The 21,563-nt window shown below is 41.3% G+C and overlaps 1 protein-coding gene across 1 annotated transcript in view; it reads left to right on the plus strand.

Moving 5' to 3' along the window:
* The first annotated feature begins 13,245 nt into the window (after window positions 1–13,245).
* Window positions 13,246–21,563, plus strand: part of RALBP1 (ralA binding protein 1) — a 67,595-nt gene continuing 59,277 nt past the window's right edge. Inside the window, exon 1 of the mRNA XM_003262075.3 lies at window positions 13,246–13,442. The gene's annotated coding sequence lies outside the window, so the exon portion shown is untranslated. The remainder of the gene's footprint in view (window positions 13,443–21,563) is intronic.

The raw sequence follows: 21,563 nt of genomic DNA on the forward strand, positions 1-21,563 counted from the left end.
ACTTGGAGCTATTAAGTTAGCCTGCCACAGTTCATGCATGCTAACAGAAGATACAAAACTCTGGGGTCAGAAGCAAAGTACTTTGTTAGTTGTGGCACAGCAAATGGCATGAGCTTCACATTCACAGTCATTCCTTTTACACTCAGTCCCATGAGGGCGATGTGTGGCAGCACAGGTGGATACTACACATGCAAAAGGTTTGCATCACAGCTGAGGAATCTTTAAATAGAAAATTCGATCTTATATAATGAGCTGCAAACAAACCTGTCCAGCCTTTGCCCCAGAAAGAGACATCATCTTTATTATACTGGACAATGAGCAAACCTGATCTCTACTCTGGAGAGACTATCTCTTCTAATGCTTTGCTATACATACATCCAAAAAAGGTAGCTTGGAAAAAAAGCTATAAGTGCCTCTGCTTGTGAGACATTAAAAAATGCAAGAAATTCATGGAGAATTGCCTCTCAACATCAAGAAATAACAATACAAGCACACTACAGACAGTCCCCAACCTACAATAGTTCAACTTACCATTTTTCAACTCCACAATGGTGTGAAAGTGATATGCATTCAGTAGAAATCAGACTTTGAATTTTGATCTTTTCAATACTTTATTATAAAATATACTTTGTGTTAGAGAATTTTGCCCAACTGTAGGCTACTGTAAGTGTTCTGAGCATGTTTAAGGTAGGCAAGGCTAAGCTACGATGTTCGGTAGGTTAGGTTTATTACATGTAGTTTCAACTTAGGATATTTTCAATTTTTTGGTGTGTTTATTAGGACACTACTCCATCATAAGTTGAGGAGCATCTGTATTTCGCAATAGAGAGGTAAATATAAAAATAATTAGTTAAAAGAGTTGAAAGTCATTGCCTCTGGAGAGTGGATGTTGGCATTGGGAAGGGGAGTTAGACAGTTGACCACTGTTTACACCACAGCTTTTGAAGTACTATGTGACTCTTTAAACTATATGCATGGATAACTGATAAAAATGAAAATAAAATTTTAAAATTTCATAGAAAGCATTATATACTTTTAGATGTTGAGATTTATCTAAGACTGAAACTATCTACAAGGTCAAACTCCAAATTATTAATATTCTAAATAGCCTCACGGTTATCATTGATAATGCTTAAAAAGCAAATGTTCTAATTTAAATTTGTGACATAAATTTTACCATTTCTCCCCCAGAAATGATTGAACAAGGCATTGCCTTCACAACATATGATGGAAAATTCAAATAACTTTGCTATACTGGATAGATGCTTATAAGATAAAATTTCTTATCTGAATAAACTTTATGGTTTATTTACTCCTGGAAAGCATTTAGGATTTGGATGGGGCTGGAGGGAGGGAAATATTCACCCACTTTCAACAAATCAGTCAACATGCAACGTTTCTATATTTTCTTCTATATTTAGTCTATAACAGAGGTAGAAAAAAAAAAGTCAGCTGAGCACAGTGGCTCACACCTGTAATCCCAGCACTTTGAGAGTTCTAGGCGGGAGAATCGCTTGAGGCCAGGAGTTTGAGACCAGCCTGACCAACATAGTAAGACCCCCCCATCTCTACAAAACATTAAAAAATTAGCTGGGCATGGTAGCACACACCTGTAGTCCAAGCTGCTTGGGAAGTTGACGCAGGAAGATTCATTGGACCCAGGAGTTTGAGGTTAAAGTGAGCTATGATTGTGCCACTGCACTCCAGCCTGGGGGACAGAGCAAGACCCTATCTCCAAAAAAATCCAAGAAAGAGCAAGCTCAGCTACCAAAAGGACTTAGCATGCTTTCTTTTGAGGAGGGGGTAGATAAGTTATAGCAAAAACTCAGAAGAAAGGGGGGAATTTGGAAGTAATATTATCTCAACTTCAGGAGGGAATGAGAAAGAAAAATGAATTTAGCAGAAGTGTGGAGGCACAAAATAGCTTTCCAACAGCACCACCACCACGCAAGCCCTCACTGCCAAATTTTGAGTCACATCGTTTAGTATAGCTTCGTTGTTAATTTGAAGGATTGCAAGGAACATTCAAACATAGCCATAATTCAAATATAAGGATAAACTATTCTACAGTGTTAGCTAAAATTATTCAGTATAATCTGGAATTTGTATGGATATAGGGTTAAATCCAGACAGACTGGCTCCAGGGTCCATGACTTCAGCCACTATGTCAAATAAATATTTAACAAAAAATAAATATATGTTTAAGTTAAATGTACAGTGCTTGACACAGAATAGTCATTTCAGAAATAGTAGATGTTATTATTTTAAACAGAGAAAGAAGATATATACAGTTACAGGGTAAGACACCCAAGAATAAACTTGGTGATATCTTTGTCACTACATTGAGAAAGTCTACCAGAAAATGAATCCAACTCAAAGAAAGAGGAATCTAAAGTTAATAAGGGAGAGTCCTGGTGATGGCATTTGAAACCCTAGAAGCAACTGGAGTCACTATCTTACACTTCCTGGTTAGGTGTACCAGTAAATTCTCCTTATTTTAAAAAATGAGTTTGAATTTGATTTTGATATAGTTTCGATGTTTGCCCCCTCAAAATCGCATGTTGAAATGTGATCCCCAGTGTTGGAGGTGAACCTAGTGGGAGGTGTTTGGGTCATAGAGGTGGATCCCTCATGAATGGCTTGGTGCCCTCCCCTTGGGGATGAGAGATCTTGCTCTGAGTTCATAGGAGAGCTGTTTGTTTAAAAGAGCCTGCACCTCCTCCCCTCTCTCTTGCTCCCTCTCTTGCTATGTGACATGACTACTCCTCCTTCATCTTCTACCAGGAGTAAAAGCTTCCTGAGGTCCTCACCAGAAGCAGATGCTGGTGGCATGTTTCTTGTACAACCTGCAGAACTGTGAACTAAATAAATCCCTTTTATTTATAAATTACCTAGTCTTGGGCCTTCCTTTATAGCAATGCAAAATGGGCTAACACAGATTTCCACTTTATTCTGAAAGATGTCTAACAGCTTTATTACACAAAAATTTATTGAGCATTTATTACATGCCAGGCATTCTACCAGTCATCAGAGATAGAATGGTGAACACACTTCTGATTTTTGTTCTTGCACTTCCACAGTCCTAGCCAACTACCCTAAAAGACAGCTGGTTCAGCCAAAGCTGTCAAGTCATAGTAATTTATGGATCCTTGGAAGATATAATTCCTTGAGAAGCCAAGGATATTGAAAAGTTCTTGTCATAGACTCCAAATAAATGGCCACTAATTATTTTCAGCATCTTCTACCTAGAGACAGAGTCTATTTCTCCATCCCTTGAATCTGAGGGCTTGGCATGTGACTTGTTTTGGTCAGTAAGATATTAGTAAATAACATGCAAACAGGAGCTTTAAAAGTGCTTGTGTGACTCTTTCAGAAGAAAATGATGGAAATCCAATTGAAATGTGGGCTATTGAGAGACCATTGCTGAGAGTGGATGAGCCATCCTAGGTGTCTCAGCTAAGCCTAGCCCTCACTGAAACCACCAACTGGCTACAGCTGAGTGATCATAGGCAAGACCAGCAGAAGAACAGTTGTTTAAGGCTAATATGTTGTGAGGTGAATTATTACAAAGAGCAAAGGCAAACTCATACAGTTCTGACATTTGTTTTTGTAATGAGTTCTAAATATCATATCTTTTAAATATACAAAATAGAAAATTTCAATTATGTAAGAGTGTTATGATCCAGTGAACTGTTTAGGGAAGAGGCCTCAGGTACCAGTACTAAGGATATAGGCAACAGGCCTTATGGAATCTTATACCTTATTCTTTCAAGGATGGGGATATCGTTAAAACATTTTAGTCAACTCTTATATCTGTTTTTTAGATAACAGCATTATTCAGATAAAATTCTTATGCCACATATGACATTAGATGCATGTATATTTACAATTTTTATCTCTTCCTGATGTATTCACCCTTTTATCATTATGAAATGCCCCTCTTTCTCTCTCGTAATATTCCTTGTCTTGAAGTATATTTTGTGTGGTGTTAACAGCTGATTCAACTTTCTTGTGATCACTACTTGAATGGTATATCTGTTTCCATCTTATTTCGTTCAAATGATGAGTGTCTTTAAATCTAGTGTATGTCTCTTTCAGACAATCTATAGTGGGACTTGCATTTGGTTTTGAATCCAGCTTGGCAGTCTTTTCCTTTTGATTGCAGGGTTTAGTCCATTTACATTTAATGTAATTACTGACATAGTTTGATTTATGCTTGCTATTTGAAGTTTGTTTTCTGTATGTCTTACCTTGCTTGTTTCTTTGTTCTTCCTTTTTATTATTGTTGTTTTTGATTGTGGCATAATACACATAACATAAAATTTACCATCTCAACCATTTTAAAGTGTACAGTTCAGAGTCATAAAGTACATTCACATTGTTGTGCAACCATTCATCTCTCTTTTCTTGCAAAATGGAAACTTTATACACATTAAATAATAATTTCCAATTCTCTCCTGTGCACAGCCCCAGATAACCACCATTCTACTTTCCATCTCTATGAATTTGACTTCTCTAGGAGCCTTATATAAGTGTAATCATAAAGTATTTGTCATTTGGTGACTGGCTTATTTCACTAAACATAATGCCCTCAAAGCCCATCCACACTGTAGCATGTGTCAGAATTTCCTTCTTTTTAAGGCTAAATAATATTCTTTTGTATCTATGGACCACATTTTACTTACCCATTTATTCACTGATGGACGTGGGTTACTTCCATATTTTGACTATTGCAAATAATATTGCTATGAACATGGGTGTACAAATATTTCTTCAAGTTCCTCATTTAAATTCTTTTGAGCATAAGCCCAGAAATGGAATGCCTGGATCACATGCTAATTCTATTTTTAATTTTTAAAGGAACCATTATACTGTCTTCTATAGTAGCTGCACCATTTCGGATTCTCTCCAGAAGTGCACAGAATTTCCAATTTTTCCATATCCTTGGCAACACTTGTATTTTCTGTTTTTTTTTTTTTTAAATAGTAGCCATCCTAATGAGTATACAGTGGTATGTCATTGTGGTTTTGAATTGCATTTCCCTAATGACTAATAATGTTGAGCATCTTTTCATGTGTTTATTTATCATTTGTATATATTCTTTGGAGAAATGTCTATTCATGTCCTTTGTCTGTTTTTTAATTGAATTGCTTGTTTTTTATTGTTGTTGAGTTCCTCTGTTCCTCCTTTTCTTGTTTGTTTGTTTGTTTGGAGATGGGATTTTGCATATTGCCCAGATTGCCCAGGCTGGCCTCAAACTCCTAGGCTCAAGTGATCCTCCTGCCTCAGCCTCCGGAGTAGCTAGGACTACAGCCACACACCACTGTGCCCAGATTAGTGTACAATTTTAATTCCTTTGTTGATTTCTTAGCTATATTTTTAACATTTTAGTTTTACTTAATTTGCCTGTAATCCCAGCTACTCAGAAGGCTGAGGTGGAAGGATAATTGAGGCCAAGAGTTCAAGACCAGCCTGGGTAACATAGTGAGAACCAATCTCTGAAATAATTTAAAAATTAGCTGGATATGGTGGTGCACACTTGTGGTCCTAGCTACTCATAATGTTGAGGTGGGAGGATTGCTTGAGCCCAGAAGTTCGACGTTACAGTGAGCTATGTTTGTGCCCCTGTACTCCAGCCTGGGTGGTGGCAGAATAAGACATCATCTCATTAAAAAATTACTTAATTTTACTTAATGCAGTTTTACATTTATTTATTTCACCTAAATTATTTTAAAGTACTTTTTTATTGGTTATTCTAAGGAATACAATGTGTACTATGGTTTGAATGTTTGTGTCTCCTCCAAAATTTGTGGTTAAAACCTAATTCCCAAGGTGATAGTATTAAGAGGTAATTAAGAGGCTGGGTGTGGTGGCGCATGTCTGTAATCCCAGGACTTTGGGAGGCCGAGGCAGGCAGATCACTTGAGGTAAGGAGTTCAAGACCAGCCTGGCCAACATGGTGAAACCCTGTCTCTACTAAAAAAATATATATATACAAAAATTAGCTGGACGTGTTGGTGTGCACCTGTAATCCCAGCTACTCGGGAGGCTGAGGCATGAGAATTGCTTGAACCTGGGAGGCAGAGGCTGCAGTGAGCAGCCACTGCACACCAGCCTGGGTGACAGAATGAGACTCTGTCTCAAAAAAAAAAAAAAAAAAAGGTAATTAAGTCAAGAAGGTGGAGCCCCTCATGGATAAGATGAGGGCTGTAACTTTTCAAAGGATTCATTGTGCCTACTGCCCAGATAGAGCCTATTTAACAAGATAGGGGAATTGCAATGCAGAATTTAATATACATAGATTTGGCTAAACAGGAGACCAGAGTTTTATCATTACTAAAATCTGCCCCACCCCCCTCCAAAATTCAGAGTCTAGGGTTTTTCAAGGATAGTTTGGCAGGCAGTGGCTAGAGAATGGGTGTTGCTAATTGGCTGGGGATGCAATTGTAGGGATGTGGAAAATGGTCCTCAAGTGCTGAGTCCAGTTTTGGGTGGAGGCCTTAGAAGAGCTACTGGTTCAGATGAGGCCATCCAGTCATCAGAAATGCAAAAGCCTGAAAAGACATCTCAAAAGGCCGATCTTAGGTTCTAGTAATTGGGGAAGCTGTAAGTCTTGTGATCTCCAGAATAATGGCTGGTAATCATTTAACTATGTGTATATCTTAGCAGAATTTAGCCTCCTCTCATCCTCCTAACCTGGTGGCTTTTTATTAGTTTTACAAAGGCAATTTAGTTTTGGAAGGGGCTATTATCATTTAAACTATAAACTAAATTTCTCCCAAAGTTAGCTTAGCTCATGCCCAGGAATAATCAGGGGCAGTTTGGAGGTTAAAGGCAAGATGGAATTGGTTAGGTCAGATCTCTTTCGCAGTCACAATTTTCTCACTGCTATAATTTTTGGCAAAGGTGGTTTCAGGACCCTTATGAAAGAGCTAGAAGTCGAAGGGCAATGTCTCTCTTCTCTCTTGCTCTTCTGCCATCTGTCATGTGATGATGCAATTAGAAAGCCCTTGACTGATGCTGGCACCTTGATCTTGGACTTCCCAGATGCCAGAACTGTGAGAATAATTTCCACTTATTATAAATTATCCAATCTGTACTATTTTGTTATCGTTGCACCAAATGAACCGACACATGTTTATCTTTAACTTAACACAATCTCTTTCAGGCTAATACTAACTTAATTTCAGTAAACTACAGTCAATTTGCTCTGATATAGTACCATTTCCTCCTCCTTATTTTGTGCTATCACTGTCACACATATTCCATTTATATAATATCAACAATATAGTATACAATTATTGCTTTAATCATATTTTTAAAAGAAATTAAGAAAATTGTGTGTATAGCCTTTTTATATTTTTTTACATATTTTAAAAATTTCTCTTCATTCCTTTCTACATATCAGAGTTATACTCTCCTGCAATTTCTTTTCACTCTGAAGAACTTCCTTTAATATTTCCTGGAGGGCAGGTTTGCTACTAACAAATTCTCTCAGGTTTGTTTTTCTGGGAATGTCTTTATTTCACTTTCCTGCTTGAAGGATAGTTTCACTAGATACAGAATTCTTAGTTGACAGCTTCCCCCTCACTTAACACCTTAAATATATCATTCCAATGCCTTATGAGCTCTTGTGTTGCTGATGAGAAGTCAGCTCTATGTCACATTGTTTTTCCCCGGATGACTCATTTTTCTTTTGCCACTTTCAGGATTTTCTTTTGTTCTTGGCTTTCAGCAGTTTGACTATGATGTATCCAGGTGCAGTTTTCTTTGTGCTTATCGTACTTTGTGTTCATTTGAACTTCTTGTATTTGTAGGGTTTTTTTTTTAAATCAAATTTGGGGACTTTTTAGCATTATTATTTCAAAAAATTCTAGCCCTCTTTTCTCCCTCTCCTATCTTTCTGGAACTCTCATTTCATGTTTATTGGGATAGCTGAAATAATTTTACAGGTCTCTGAGGCTCTTCTCTCTCTCTGTCTCTTATTATTATTTTAACTGTCAACCAGAGCTTTATTAGGTAAATACTGTTGATTTTGGTTCATGATTCTCTATTATGTAATAATTTGTTTCATTCTCTGGTAAAATGATGTTTGTTTTTTTTTGTTTTTTTTTTTTTTTTTGAGGTGGAGTTTTGCTCTTGTTGCCCAGGCTGGAGTGCAATGGCGCGATCTCAGCTCACCACAACCTCCACCTCCCGGTTTCAAGCAATTCTCCTGCCTCAGCCTCCTGAGTAGCTGGAATACAGGCAAGCGCCACCATGCCCAGCTAATTTTGTATTTTTTAGAGAATACAAATACAGAGACGGTGTTAGAGACAGGGTTTCTCCATGTTGGTCATGCTGGTCTTGAACTCCTGACCCCAGGTGATCTGTCTGCCTTGGCCTCCCAAAGTGCTGGGATTACAGGCATGAGCCACCCATGCCCGGTTGATGTTTGATATTTAATAAAAATTATAACAGCTGTTTTTAATATTTTAATATTTTAAATATTAAATATTTTGATATTTAATAAAAATTATAACAGCTCTAAGATAAAAAGTGCTACCATGCTCTTTCTCTCATTAATACCATTTTTTTCTATTTTAACCATTTATTTCATATGGTCTTAAATCTTAAAACTATTTCTTCTGTATAGATAAGTAATTCAAATCATTGGCTTATTTCCCTACCAATATGTTCAAACTTTATCTGTCAAATTCATTAAATGGTAGTTCCTGAACATCACATAGCAAAACAAAACAAACAAAAAACCTAAAACACTAAAAAAACAAAAACAAAAACCCACAACCCTTCCAATATTTAATTTAGTAAAATTAGTGCTTTTCTGCAGTTTGATTTTTGTCTCAATAATCCAAATTCAGGTTTCATTAGTTTTAGCAAATGAAGTAAAACGTTATGCTCAAAAATATACATACACACCCCAAAGGCTGAGAGATATACCAAGCTATTATTAATGGTTATCTACATGCAGGTAAAATTTTAAGATTTTTGTTTGTTTGCATGTTTTCTTTAGGTAGGTATTCTTTTTTTAATAATTTTTATTATTTTAATAGTTTTGGGGGTACAGGTGGTTTTTGGTTACATGGGTAAGTTCTCTAGTGGTAATTTCTGACATTTTCATGCACCTGTATCCTGAGCAGTGTACACTGTATCCAATATGTAGTCTTTTATCCCTCACCCTCCTCCTAACCTTTTTCCCTGCCCCGCCCCAAGTCCCCAAAGTCCACTATATCATTCTTATGCCTTTGCATTCTCATAGCTTAGCTCCCACGTATAAGTGAGAACACACGGTATTTGGTTTTCCATTCCTGAGTTGCTTCATTTAGAATAATGGCCTCCAGCTTCACCCAAGTTGCTGCAAAAGACATTATTTCATTCCTTTTTACAGCTGTGTAGTATTTCATGGTGTGTATATATATATATCACATTTTCTTTACCCACTCATTGGTTGATGGACACCCAGGTTGGTTCTATATCTTTTGAATTGCAAATTGTGCTGCTATAAACATGTGTGTGCATATGTTTTTCATATAATGACTTCTTTCCCTTTGCATAGATACCCAGTAGTGGGATTGCCAGATCAAATGGTAGTTCTACTTTTGTTTAAGGAAACTCCATACTGTTTTCCATAGTGGTTGTACTAGTTTACATTCCCTGTTTTTTCTTTTTCTATTTAAAGCTACAGTCTATGTCCTTGAATCTGGCTTATTGCTAAAAATATCCCCTTTTTTATGGATGTGTCATTATATCTCTTCTTTTGCTTCATTTTTCTGTTTTTTGAATAGGATAATTTCTCTATCTTTAAGTACACTTTTTTTTGCCATCTCAAATCTTTCACTGAGATTATGTAGTACAATTTATATTTCTCTTACTATATTTTTCAACTCTAGAAATTTTTTTTATAGAATCATTTCCCTATTGATATCCTTTATATGTTAAAGAATTATCATTATATTTTCCTTTAATTCCTTGAAAAATGTTTAATTTTTAAAACATAATTATAAGAGCTACTTTCAAGAGCTTGCTTCTGAATCCAGTATTTGAGCCCAATGGGTCTGTTTCTATTGGTTGCTATTTTCTTCCTGAGAGTGGGTGACACTTTACTGTTTCTTTGCATAAACCATGATTGTTGGTTGAAAAGCAGATATTTCATATATTGCAGCAATTCTAGATGTTTTATTTTTCTTAGTTTTGTTGTTGTTTTTGTCTTCCTAGATTAATTTATCTTCCTAGATTTACAAATTTAAAATCTGTCTCTATATGGCCTGTGGCTGCTGGTATCTTTGCTCTGTTTCTCAGTTCACATTTTTATTTTTACCCTGACTTTCTGGGCTTTGTCCCTGTCTTTGCATAGCTGTGGCCAGTCAATGATTTGGCAGTGGTTGCACTCAAACACCTTGATTTGGGAGTCTTCTTCCCTCTGCTAATGGATCTATGTGTGGATTAAGGAATACATTCACAGTTGCCACCAGTTCTCAACTCTCCCTTGGCTTTTACTTAACAGGTCTCTTGGGTCAACCCCAGGCAGATGCATAGTTTCCCAATCAGTCAGAGATGTGTGGAGATGTAATTAACAAATAGAGTATTTCTGTGGGGAAGTAGACTCTATGAAAAAGAATGATATTTCTAGAGTTGAAAAGTACAGGCTGGAGTGCGGTGGTGCGATCGTAACTCTTCAGTGACTCTTATTTCTAAAATCTCTGTTATATTTTTGACTGGCTTGCTATTTGCCCCACCTGGGACTGTAACCTCAGGTAAGTACAGCTGTGGGTTTGCCCTGTTCATTTCCATATGAGTTTGTCACTTTTAGTTGGCAAAGCCTTGGGTTTTTGACCACCCACCACAAATTGAGTCCATCCCTTTGGCAGCAAAGCTGCTAGTTTTCTTGGCTATTCCTACCCACACTGGCAAAACTGCAGTTCTGGTGCAACAGGGTGGGAGAGAAGCAGCCTCAGGCCAGAAGGCCACAGACATCTACTGTCCCTGCTAGAAGTTCTAGCTGTTTTTGAAGAATAGACGTTTCTCAAATTGTTTTCTCTATTTGTTTGATTTCCAGTGCTCTGAAATGGTTGTTTTTGCCAATTTATCCAATTTTACACTGGTTTTGTGTGCAGAGAATTGCTGACTATGCCACACAGCCATAGCTGAAAGTCCCTTCCACAGTTTTTTACGTAGGAACTTGTATTAGTTAGGACCTTCCAGAGTCATGTAAAAGAAATCCAACTGAATTAGTTAGGACTTTTAGAATTTTAATATGAACTGGCTTAAACAATACAGGAAATTTGTGGTTCACAATTCTGGATAGTCTGTAAGATGGCCTTGCTCACAATCCCAAATAGTCTATAGGATAGTCCATAGAATCAAACAGGTGAGGTTTGATACTGCAGCTCAAATCATGCCACCAAACACAAGGTTCTTCTCCATCTTTCCCGCATTCGACAGTACTGACTTCAACCCCAGGCTCTACTTGTTGCCCTCCCTCTAAACTCTCATCCCTCTAGGGTTTCCCCTTATAGGAGGAAAACGGTTGCCACATTTCCAGGCATCACTTACTTACACCATGCTACAGGAGCAAGGAAGCTACAGTTTACTGGAAGCCCCAGCCCAAGTCTTTGTGGGTTCATTGTTTCTGACTGGGCTTGTGACCATCTCTGCTGCTAGAGGGAATGGTTACGTTGCCTGGCTTAAATGGAAGGAATAAATGCTCAAGTGGCAGCCAACAAATACATTCTATATCCACACATATTGGCTCCAAATAATAACTCAATGAATGAGTGGGTTCACCCACTTAGGCTCACATGCTCACGGCACTTAAAGAGCTGCACAAACCATGGCCTTCAAATGAAACCACGGTCTACATTCTGCCAGCTCTTTCTCCCTTTCCATTTCTCCTTTCTTCTCTTTCACATCCTCACCTTTGGCTAGGCCACTCGATGTTGCAAGAAACACGTCTATCAGCAATTGCCTCAGTGGAAAACTCCCTCTGCTCCCCTCCTGCGTCCACATAGCAACTTCAGGCAAGACCTCCATAAGGCCCAGTGTGGATCAGTGCCTGTCCCTTGGCCGAATCAGTGCTGTCACAGGCAGAGAATTGTCACTGCCATGCTCACCTGCCCAACACAGTGGTCAGAGGAGACTGTTCTACTGCCAGAGGAGCCATGAGAAGGCTTTTCCGAAAGTCAAAGACCAATGGCTACCTCAGACCATCCCGTATCCACTCCTGGGAGGTCCCTGAATGAAACTAAGGCCCCAGGGGTTGAATTTTACTGAGCAGGGAGCACAGAGTACTAGGGACAAATTTACCGCCCGCTTTGAGGAAAGCTGATGCCACAGAGAGTGCTGCACGTAGGAATGCGAGTGACAAGGAAGGGTCGTCTATTCCAAGTCCCACCTCTCCCCTAATAAACTGCCACATTTCAGAAAACACGAAGACTGCTGAAGCCGTTTTAAGCATTCGCTACGCATTAGCAGAGCAACTCAACAAGCCTGGGTGAAAGGCTTCTCGAAGAAATTCAGTTATCTCTACTGCCAGCCAAACACGGACTGGGCAGCTTTCCTCGGGGGCTGCTCGGTAACTGCAGAGCCGGGGGCGCGCTGGAGCCCTGCAGAAGCCCACACCCGCTTCAGGAATTCCGTGGATGTTCCCGACAGAGGTTTATTCCCGCCTCTCCCTACAGGCCCACGGCGCTCCTTCCTCCAACCCCACACCCAGCCGAAGGCGGGGCAGCCGCCCCACCCAGCGACAAGCCGGGCGGCCCCCAGTCTGGTTTAACTGGTTGGAACGACTAAAGCACGCTGGCGCAAGGAAAGCTCTCAACTTCGGGAGCTGACGCACAGGCTGGCCAGAGCGTGGAGAGGAAAGCCCTTTCCATCCTCAAGGCCGTTACAGGAGATGCCCGCAAGCCACCTTCGCCAGCACCACACTGGGGTAAGCGTTGGTCCCCTAATCCCGCAAAGCCACCGACTGCGCAGGCGCCTGCAGAGCACGGGCGCTCGGCGCGTTCTCTCGCGCTCTTCTTCAGTCTCCTCAGCGAGCCTGGGGACGAAGGAGGCGCGGTGCCTCCTGGGTGTTGTAGTTTGCTTCCTTGGCGAGAGGCCTTAGGGCTGGCTGGACGCCGGGGCCTTGGGAACTACGCCTCCCAGGGCGCCCCGCGCGAGAGCCCAGGACGCCTGCCCTTGACGGCTTCAGCCGTCTGAGCGGAGAGAAGGATCTGGGAAGCCGGCTGCGGCGGGAGGAGGGAATGCGCGTGCGCGCTGGACCGGGTCGTCCCGTTCCGTCCCAATCATTGTAAACAGGCGGAGGCTGGGCGGGGTGGGAATGGGGCGCCCGAGGCCGGCCTGGGGCGCAGCGCAGGAGGCGGCTCCGGTGGCTGCGGCGGCAGCGTGAGCGCGAGGAGGCGGAGGCTGCGGCGGGGCGGGCGGTCGCGCGGCGGCAGGCACAGGTCAGTCGCAGGGAGCGGTCGCGTGCGAGGGTCGCGGCGATGCCCCTGGAGTGCCCGAGGAGCCCTCTCCCGCGCCGACCTCGCGCCCGCGTCTGTCAGGCAGCGTGCGGGGCTCGGTGCTCGCAGCGCTCGGGTTTGAAGTTGGGGGTGGGGGGCGTGGCTGCCCCCGGCGTCGGTTCCTCCCAGCAAAGCTTCGCCCCAGTTTTCGCCCCCTTGGCCGTGCGTCCCTCCCACTGGCCGACGGGCCTCCCTTCGTGGCGTCCGCGTTCGTGGTGCTCTCGGGGCCGGGGGTGGAGAGTTAGGAGTCCCCAGGCCTTGGGGAAGCTCTTGGGGGGCGCCTGGACAGAGGCGAGGGGACCCAGCCCTCACTGTTGGTGGATGGTGCCCGGCATAGTGGCCAGGCTCCGGGGCTTACCCAGGGGACCAGGGCAGGCTCCTGGTGTCGCCCACCGCTGGCACTGAGCAGTGGGCGCCTTTGGGTGCTGCGATCCTTCCTTCAGTTTTCAGTGGGAATGGACGGACAGATCTAGAGTTGAAAATTCTTTTCTCAACTCACGTTCAACTATGTGTGTTGCCAAAATACTCTTAATGAGGTCAGTTTTCTCCCTCTTTTTTAAAAAACTGATCGTTGTGAGAGTGAAACAGGTTTTACAGAATATTTAACACCTCCTTCTTCCCTGAAATAATTCTGCTGTTTCAAGTTTTGGGATTCAGTATTACAAAGCCTTCCTCTTGAGCAAGGCCTAGTAGTTCTTCAAGGTCCCCAGCATGCTAATTCGAGGTGTTTTGAACGTGCATGTACAGGAAGTGCAGCCGTTTGGCCGTTGAGTTAGTGCTCCATCCAGCCTTGTTAGAAAAGCTTTCGCTGAATTTTTTATTTAGTGGAGTGGTCATGTTCTAATGCTGCAGTACTTCGGGGAGTATTCCATTATACTTGGCAGTTATTCACTAAATACTGAACTTGTGATAAGGTTTTGTTTTGGTGCTCAGCATTTCTAAATGAATAAGTGGGACTGTGAATAAGAAAGATCACCTCACTTTCTGTTTTTAGAGTTAATGTGGTCATTTGATAACTCCTTTCTGTCTTTGTGAAAATAATTACTCTAAGCTGGAGTGGCGGTAGTAGGGGTAGGAAGGAGGTCAGTAGAGTGGTTCCCACCTCTCATTCAGAGTATCTGATAGATCCAAGTGGGGTAGGTTAGTTAACAGTAGCTTTTTTTTTAAAAAAAAATTTTTATTTTTTGAGACGGAGTTTGGCTCTTGTTGCCCAGGTTGGAGTGCAATGGCATGATCTCAGCTCACCACAGCCTCTGCCTCCTGGGTTCAAACGATTCTGCTGCCTCAGCCTCCTGAGGGGATTACAGGCATGCGCCATCACGCCTGGCTAATTTTATATTTTTAGTAGAGACATTTTCTCCATGTTGGTCAGGCTGGTCTTGAACTCCTGACCTCAGGTGATCTGCCCGCCTAGGCTTCCCAAAGTGCTGGGATTACAGGCGTGCACCACCTGTCCCGGCCAACAGTAGTAGCTTTAAACAAGGTATCTCGAAACAATGTAATACAACTTAGTTTGCTATCTCTTCAAAATATTGTTTCTAATTATAGATCTTATCCGGACTATTTCTCCCCTAATTTAGAATAGGAAAGTGGTATCAGAAAGTGTATAATAACTTTAATTTGTACAGTTATATTTGCATAGTTGTTTGCTTGGCAAGAAGAGATGGGGCCCAGAATGTAACGCAAAAGAATATTGTTTCTGTTTTGAAAGATACCTGATAGAAACTTATGTTAGTTTGTATAGGAGGGTACAAGGAAAAATGCAGATTATTTAGAATACAGGAATTACTATGTAGAAAGTACTGTGACCAGGTGAAGAGGACTTAAAGATACAGAAGGCAATGTTCCTGCCTTCAGGGTAGTTGAACCTTATCTCTTACTTTAACTGTCAACAAGTACAAGATTGTTTTGATTGAAGAACATATGCGGGTACAGTGGATGTACAAAGGAGATAGTGGTCAATTTCTTAAAGTGAAGAAAAGAGCTGAAGAAGAGGGAAACTATAAGGAAAAACTATGTAGAAGGTGATGAAAATCAGGAGTGTACGGGCATAGAAAGAATGGGCATTTAGGTAGAAGGAGCAGTGTGAGAAAAAGCATGGGAGTCTAAAATTACAGAGTAGCATCTGCAAAAATAGCAAGTATGATACAGGGTGGTGGCAAGACCTGAAACTGGGGAGATAGGCAGAGACCAAATTATGGATCTTGCAGACCATCAAAATAATTACAATTTTATTTTATAAGCAAATAGGAGTCATTGAGAGGACAAAGAAGAGACCTAAGCCAGCTCAGCCCATTTTTAACCCTCTGCTATAGATCAGGCACTGTATTAGGTACTGTATATTTTATGTCCTTAAGCTTAAAGAAGGCTTAGTCATGACTGTTGCAGAAATTGGGGGGCTGGGGCAGGGGTGGAGAAGGAACTTTTAGAGGGAAGGGTGGACAGAAACGTAGGTGAGAAAGAACATGGAACACTTTTTTTTTTTCCCATACAAACACCATCACTCAGTTTTATTGGTTTTGTTGTATTAGCCTCTGAAGCAGTCAATTATTGGTGTGAACATACATTTTAAAAAGCATCAAATTATGGAGTCAAGAGTGTGCAAGAATGTCAACTCAGTGCAAGTACTGTTGCTGAGCATTATCATTATGTACTGAGGATGAAATCGGAGGACCAACAGGCCCAGGAGGCTTCACAACGAACACCACATGCCTCATGCCCAAAAGGACAGCAGACCACGCTTCAGAATGGAACCGCTTTCTCCATGTAAACTTTTGACATAAACTTTATGCTTCAGGGTATCTGGCCTCTTCTGCTCCAAGAGCCTCTCCTTCCGCGTCCCGAGTTTGGGAATGGCCCGGCCGGGCTCAGGCCCAGGCGGTGGAGGCCTCGGTGTGGCAGCGCGGTGCTTGTCGGTGTTCCCAGGAGTCCGAGTTCAGAAGCCCACCCTCTGGTGGGTTGGCGGCTTCGCGATAGCTGGGCTAGTCTTCCTCTGGAAACTCAGTAAAAAGAGTCGGCGCCATCCGCCTGAGCGCAGGTTTCCTACTGAGCTAGAGGCCAGCCTGCCTCAGGCGCAGAACGGTTTGCCGCCAGCCTTGGTCAGGGCGAGCAGCTCCCTGGTGGCGCCCAGAGCTGGGGTGTCCTGGCGCGCGTGGGCCAGGGGTGCAGTCAGCACAGAATATGGAAGAGAATGGGAAGTTGTTTTCTGTAGCTGTAGCATTAGTTGTGGTGATAAGTAGCAGAAGATGAGGTTGCACGGATCCTCAAAAGTATTGCGTGCCATTCCAAGGACCTTACCATTTTTTCCTGTAGATAATAATAGGGTTTATGTATTTTAATGAACAGAGAGACATGATACGGTTTTTGTGGTTGTTGTTGTTGTTGTTTTTTTTACTTTTTTGAGATAAGGTCTCACTGTGTCACCCAGGCTGAAATGAAGTGGCACTCACTGCACTCCATCATGGCTCACTGCAGCCTCGACTTCCCAGGCTCCAGCGATCCTCCCACCTCAGCCTCAGGAGTAGCTGGGACCACCAGTGAACGCCACCACACCTGGCTAATTTTTTTGTATTTTTTTTTTGTAGAGATGGAGTTTTGCTATGTTGCCCAGGCTGGTCTTAAACTTTGAGTTCAGTCAGTCCACCCCCCTCGGCTTCCCAAAGTGCTGGGATTACAGGTGTGAGCCACGGTGTCCGGCCAAGATTTTTATTTTAGAAAGATCATTCTGGAATTGTAGAGTAGGGATTTCAGAAGGGATGGAGAGAAGGTAAGAATGGATGTAGAAAGACTGTTTAGGAGGTTTTTGCACTAATCGAAGTGAGAAGGGTCCAAACTAAGGCAATGTTGAAGGGGTTATGGAGGAGGAGGGTAATAGAAATATTTAGAAAGTAGAATTCATAGGATTCAGCAACAATTGGATATGGGGAGTGAGGGAAAAATAATAGAATAAGATGACTTGGATTTTAACTTGGGTGATTGAAGAGACGATAGTAAAATATACTGAGACGGGGAATTCAGGAAGAGAAGCACATTTGAGGAGAAACAGTATTTTAGCTTCTGAACATATTGAGTGGAAGTTATCTGTGAAACATCCGGGTGGAATCATCTGCTATGGAATTGTGAATGTGGATTTGGAGTACAATATAACAGGCTATAGTATGAGTGGTATCTAAATTCTTTGATTTAGATAACACCAAATAAGAAGAGTTTGTTAACATAAAATAATTCTGGAAATAGGCCATGGAGAACATTTAAAGCCAGATAGAAGACGAGCTGGGAAAGGAAATTCCTAAGTGTTTGGAGATGTAGAGAAATCATGAGAAAATGTCATAGAAGCCAAAGTGGGATCTGGCACCATCACAGCTCACTACAGCCTCCACCTCCCGGGCTCAGGCCGTCCTCCTACCTCAGCCGCTCAAGTAGCTGGGACTGCAGGCACATACCACCACACCTGGCTAATTTTTGTATTTTTGGTAGGGATGGGGTTTTGCCATGTTGCCCAGGCTGGTCTTGAACTCCTGGGCTCACGCGATCTGCCTGCCTTGGCCTCTCAAGTGCTAGGATTACAGGTGTGAGCCACTGCATTGGGCTGGGATCATTTTAAAGGAAGTTATACTTCACAATCAACTCTCAAGAAAAAATATAAATTAATAAGTGGGATGATCACTTGATCCTGGGAGGTTACGGCTGCAGTGAGCCGTGATTGTGCCACTGCATTGCAGCGTGGGTGACAGAGTGGGACCCTGGCCTAAAAAAAAGGAAAGTCATACTTTAAATGCTTTGAAAAGTTGAGCAAAAGAAGTTACTAAGAGTCTATTGATTTGGTATTGAGGAGGTTATTCAATTTGATAACTATGTGAGAACAGTTTTGATAGAATGGTTGGGGGAGGAGGTAGGTTTCATTGAGTTGAGGAGTTGAGATTAGAGAGTGGAAAAGCATATGTAGATTATAATAAATAAATCAATTTTAGCCATGAAGGGGAGAATAGAAAGAGGTGGTAGCAGAGGGTGATAAAGGGTTGAGAGAGATTTTTAACATGGCAAAGACTTGAACCTACTTTTCTTTTTTAAAACAGCTTTATTGAAATATAATTCATGTATCCATAAAATTCACCCCTTTAAATTGTACAATTCAGTGGTATGTAGCATGTATTTATTCATTGGTCCGTGTGACTTAATTTTTTTTTTTTTTTTTTTTTTTTGAGACAGAGTCACACTCTGTCACCCAGGCTGGAGTGCAGTGGTGCAGCCACAGCTCATTGCAGCTTGACTTCCCAGGCTCAGATAGATGATCCTCCAACTTCAGCCTCCTCAGTAGCTGGGACTACGGGTGTGTGCCACTATGCCTGGCTAATTTTTTGTATTTTTTTTGTAGAGACGGGGTTTTGCCATATTGCCCAGGCTGGTCTCAAACTCCTGGGCTCAAGTGATCCACCTCTCTCAGCTTCCCAAAGTGCTGGGCTTACACGCATGAGCCACCATGCCCAGCCTCATTGGTTTTTAGTACAAATGCTTCTCTACTTATGACACAGTTACATCCTGATAAACCCATAGCAATTTGAAAATATTGTAAGTGGAAAATGCATTTAATGCACCTAACATCATAGCTTAGCCTCGCCTCGCCTACTGTAAACATGCTCAGAACACTTACATTAGCCTACAAAATCCTCTAACACAAAGTTTCTTTTATAATAAAGTGTGGAATATCTCATGTAATTTATTGAATACTGAAAGTGAAAAACAGTGATTTTATGGATACCATGTAAAGTTGAAAAATCCAAAGTTGAAACCTTGTATGTTGGGGACAGTCTGTATATACAGAGTTGTACAGCCATCACCACGTCAATTTTAGAATATTTTCATTACTCCCCCAAAAAAACCTGCTCACCATTAGCAGTAGTCACTCACTATTTCCCCTGCCCTCATTAATCTACTTCTGTATCTCTTGATATTTCAGATATTCTGGATATTTCATATAAATGAAACCATATATATCATCTTTTACAACTGCTTTCCTTCACTTAATGTTTTCAAGGTTCATCCATATTGTAGGATATATTAGCACTTCATATTTTTTATTGCAAAACAGTACTCTCTTATCTGGATGTACTACATTTCATTTATCCATTTATTAGTTGAACATCTAAGTTGTTTTTCCTTTTTGACTATTGTGAATAATGCTGGTGTGAATATTCATGTACAAGTTTTTGTGCGGGCGTATGTTTTCATTTCTCTTGTGTATATACCTAGGAGTAGAATTGCTGGGTGTGATGTTATACAATAAGAAATATATATTTGGTCTTTGTCTCTGGTTCCTAGCCCAGAACTTCAAAGATCCTTGGAACTTCCTGAGTAATAGAGGTAATAGAGCATATTTTGGTATTCATAATAAGTCTCTTTCAGTCACATCTGAATTTATGCTAATAAAGTGATTCTTGGTAGGCCCCTAGACAACTTCAGAATGGAAGCTGGTTGCCAGAAGAACCAACTATGTCGATTAGAGAGTTGGAACTTGCAGCCCCACCCCTGGATGGGTGAGGTGGTGGTGGTGAGGACTGGGTATTGAGATCAGTTACCAGTGGCCAGTGATGTAATCAATCATGCCTGTGAAATGGGACCTCCATAAAATCTTCTAAACAGTGGTTTTCAGAGAGATTCTGGGTTGGTGAATGCATCCTTATGCTGGGAAGGTGTTGCTTCAACTTCATGGGACAGAAACTTCTATACTTGGAACCCATCTCGGCCTCACCCTTGTGCCTTTTGATTTGGTTGTTTATTTATATCCTTTATAATAAACTGATAGGCATAAGTAAAGTGTTTCCCTGAGTTTTGGTGAGCCATTCTTGCAAATTATTGAACATGAGGAGGGGGTTGCGGGAACCCCGATTTATAGCTATTTGGTCAGAAGTACAGGTGGCAATGTGCAGCTTGTGGTTGGTAACTGAAGTGAGGGTAGTCTTGTGGAACTAAGCCTGTGGAGTCTGACATAAACTCCGGGCAGTTAGTGTCAGAATTGAATTATAGGGTACTCAGTTGGTGTCTGGAAAGTTGGAGAACTGTATTGGTATGGAAAAACACTTCCACATGTGGTGTCAGAAGTGTTGTCAGAAAACAGCTCATGTGGTAACTCTTGTTTAACGGTTTAAGGAACTGCCAAATTGTTTCCCAAAGCGACTGCACCATTTTATAATCCAATTCTTCAATTTCTCTACATCTTTGCCAATACTTGCCATTTGCTTTTTAAAATTTTAGCTATCTTGGTGTGAAGTGGTATCATGTTGAGGGTTAGATTTTCATTTCCCTGGTGGCTAAGATGTTGAACATCTTTTCATGTGCTCATTGGCCATTTGTTTATTCTCTTTGTGGAAGTCCTTTGTCCATTTTTAAATTGTATTGTTGGTTATTGAAAGAGTTCTTTGTATGTTTGGTTACTAAATGCTTGTCAGATATATGATTTACAAATACTTCTATTTTCTGGGTTGTCTTTTCACTTTCTTGATAATATCCTTTTGATGCATTAAAAGTTTAAATTTTACAGTATAATTTATCTGTTTTTTTTTGTTTGTTTGTTACACAGGCTTTTGGTGTCATATCTACATTGCGAAATCCAAGGAATGAAGATTTACTCCATACTTTCTTCTAAGAGTTCTGTGGTTTTAGTTCTTATATTCAGTTGTTGGTCCATATTTTTATATGGTGTGAGATGGGGGTCCACATATTTTTTTTTTTTTTGAGACAGAGTCTCACTCTGTTGCTCAGGCTGGAGTGCAGTGGCACAATCTCAGGTTACTGCAACCTCCGCCTCCCCGGTTCAAGCGATTCTCATGCTTTGGCTTCCCGAGTAGCTGGGATTACAGGCGAGCGCTACCACGCCCAGCCAATTTTTGTATTTTTACTAGAGATGGGGTTTCACCACATTGGCCAGGCTGGTCTTGAACTCCTGGCCTCAAGTGATCCACCCACCTTGGCCTCCCAAAGTGCTGGGATTACAGGCATGAGTCACTGCACCCTGCCAGAGGGGGTCCACTTTTTTGCATGTGGTAATCTAGTTGTCCCATCCTCATG

This window comes from Nomascus leucogenys, chromosome 4 (genome assembly GCF_006542625.1).
Source record: "Nomascus leucogenys isolate Asia chromosome 4, Asia_NLE_v1, whole genome shotgun sequence".
In the NCBI taxonomy this organism is placed as follows: Eukaryota; Metazoa; Chordata; class Mammalia; order Primates; family Hylobatidae; genus Nomascus; species Nomascus leucogenys.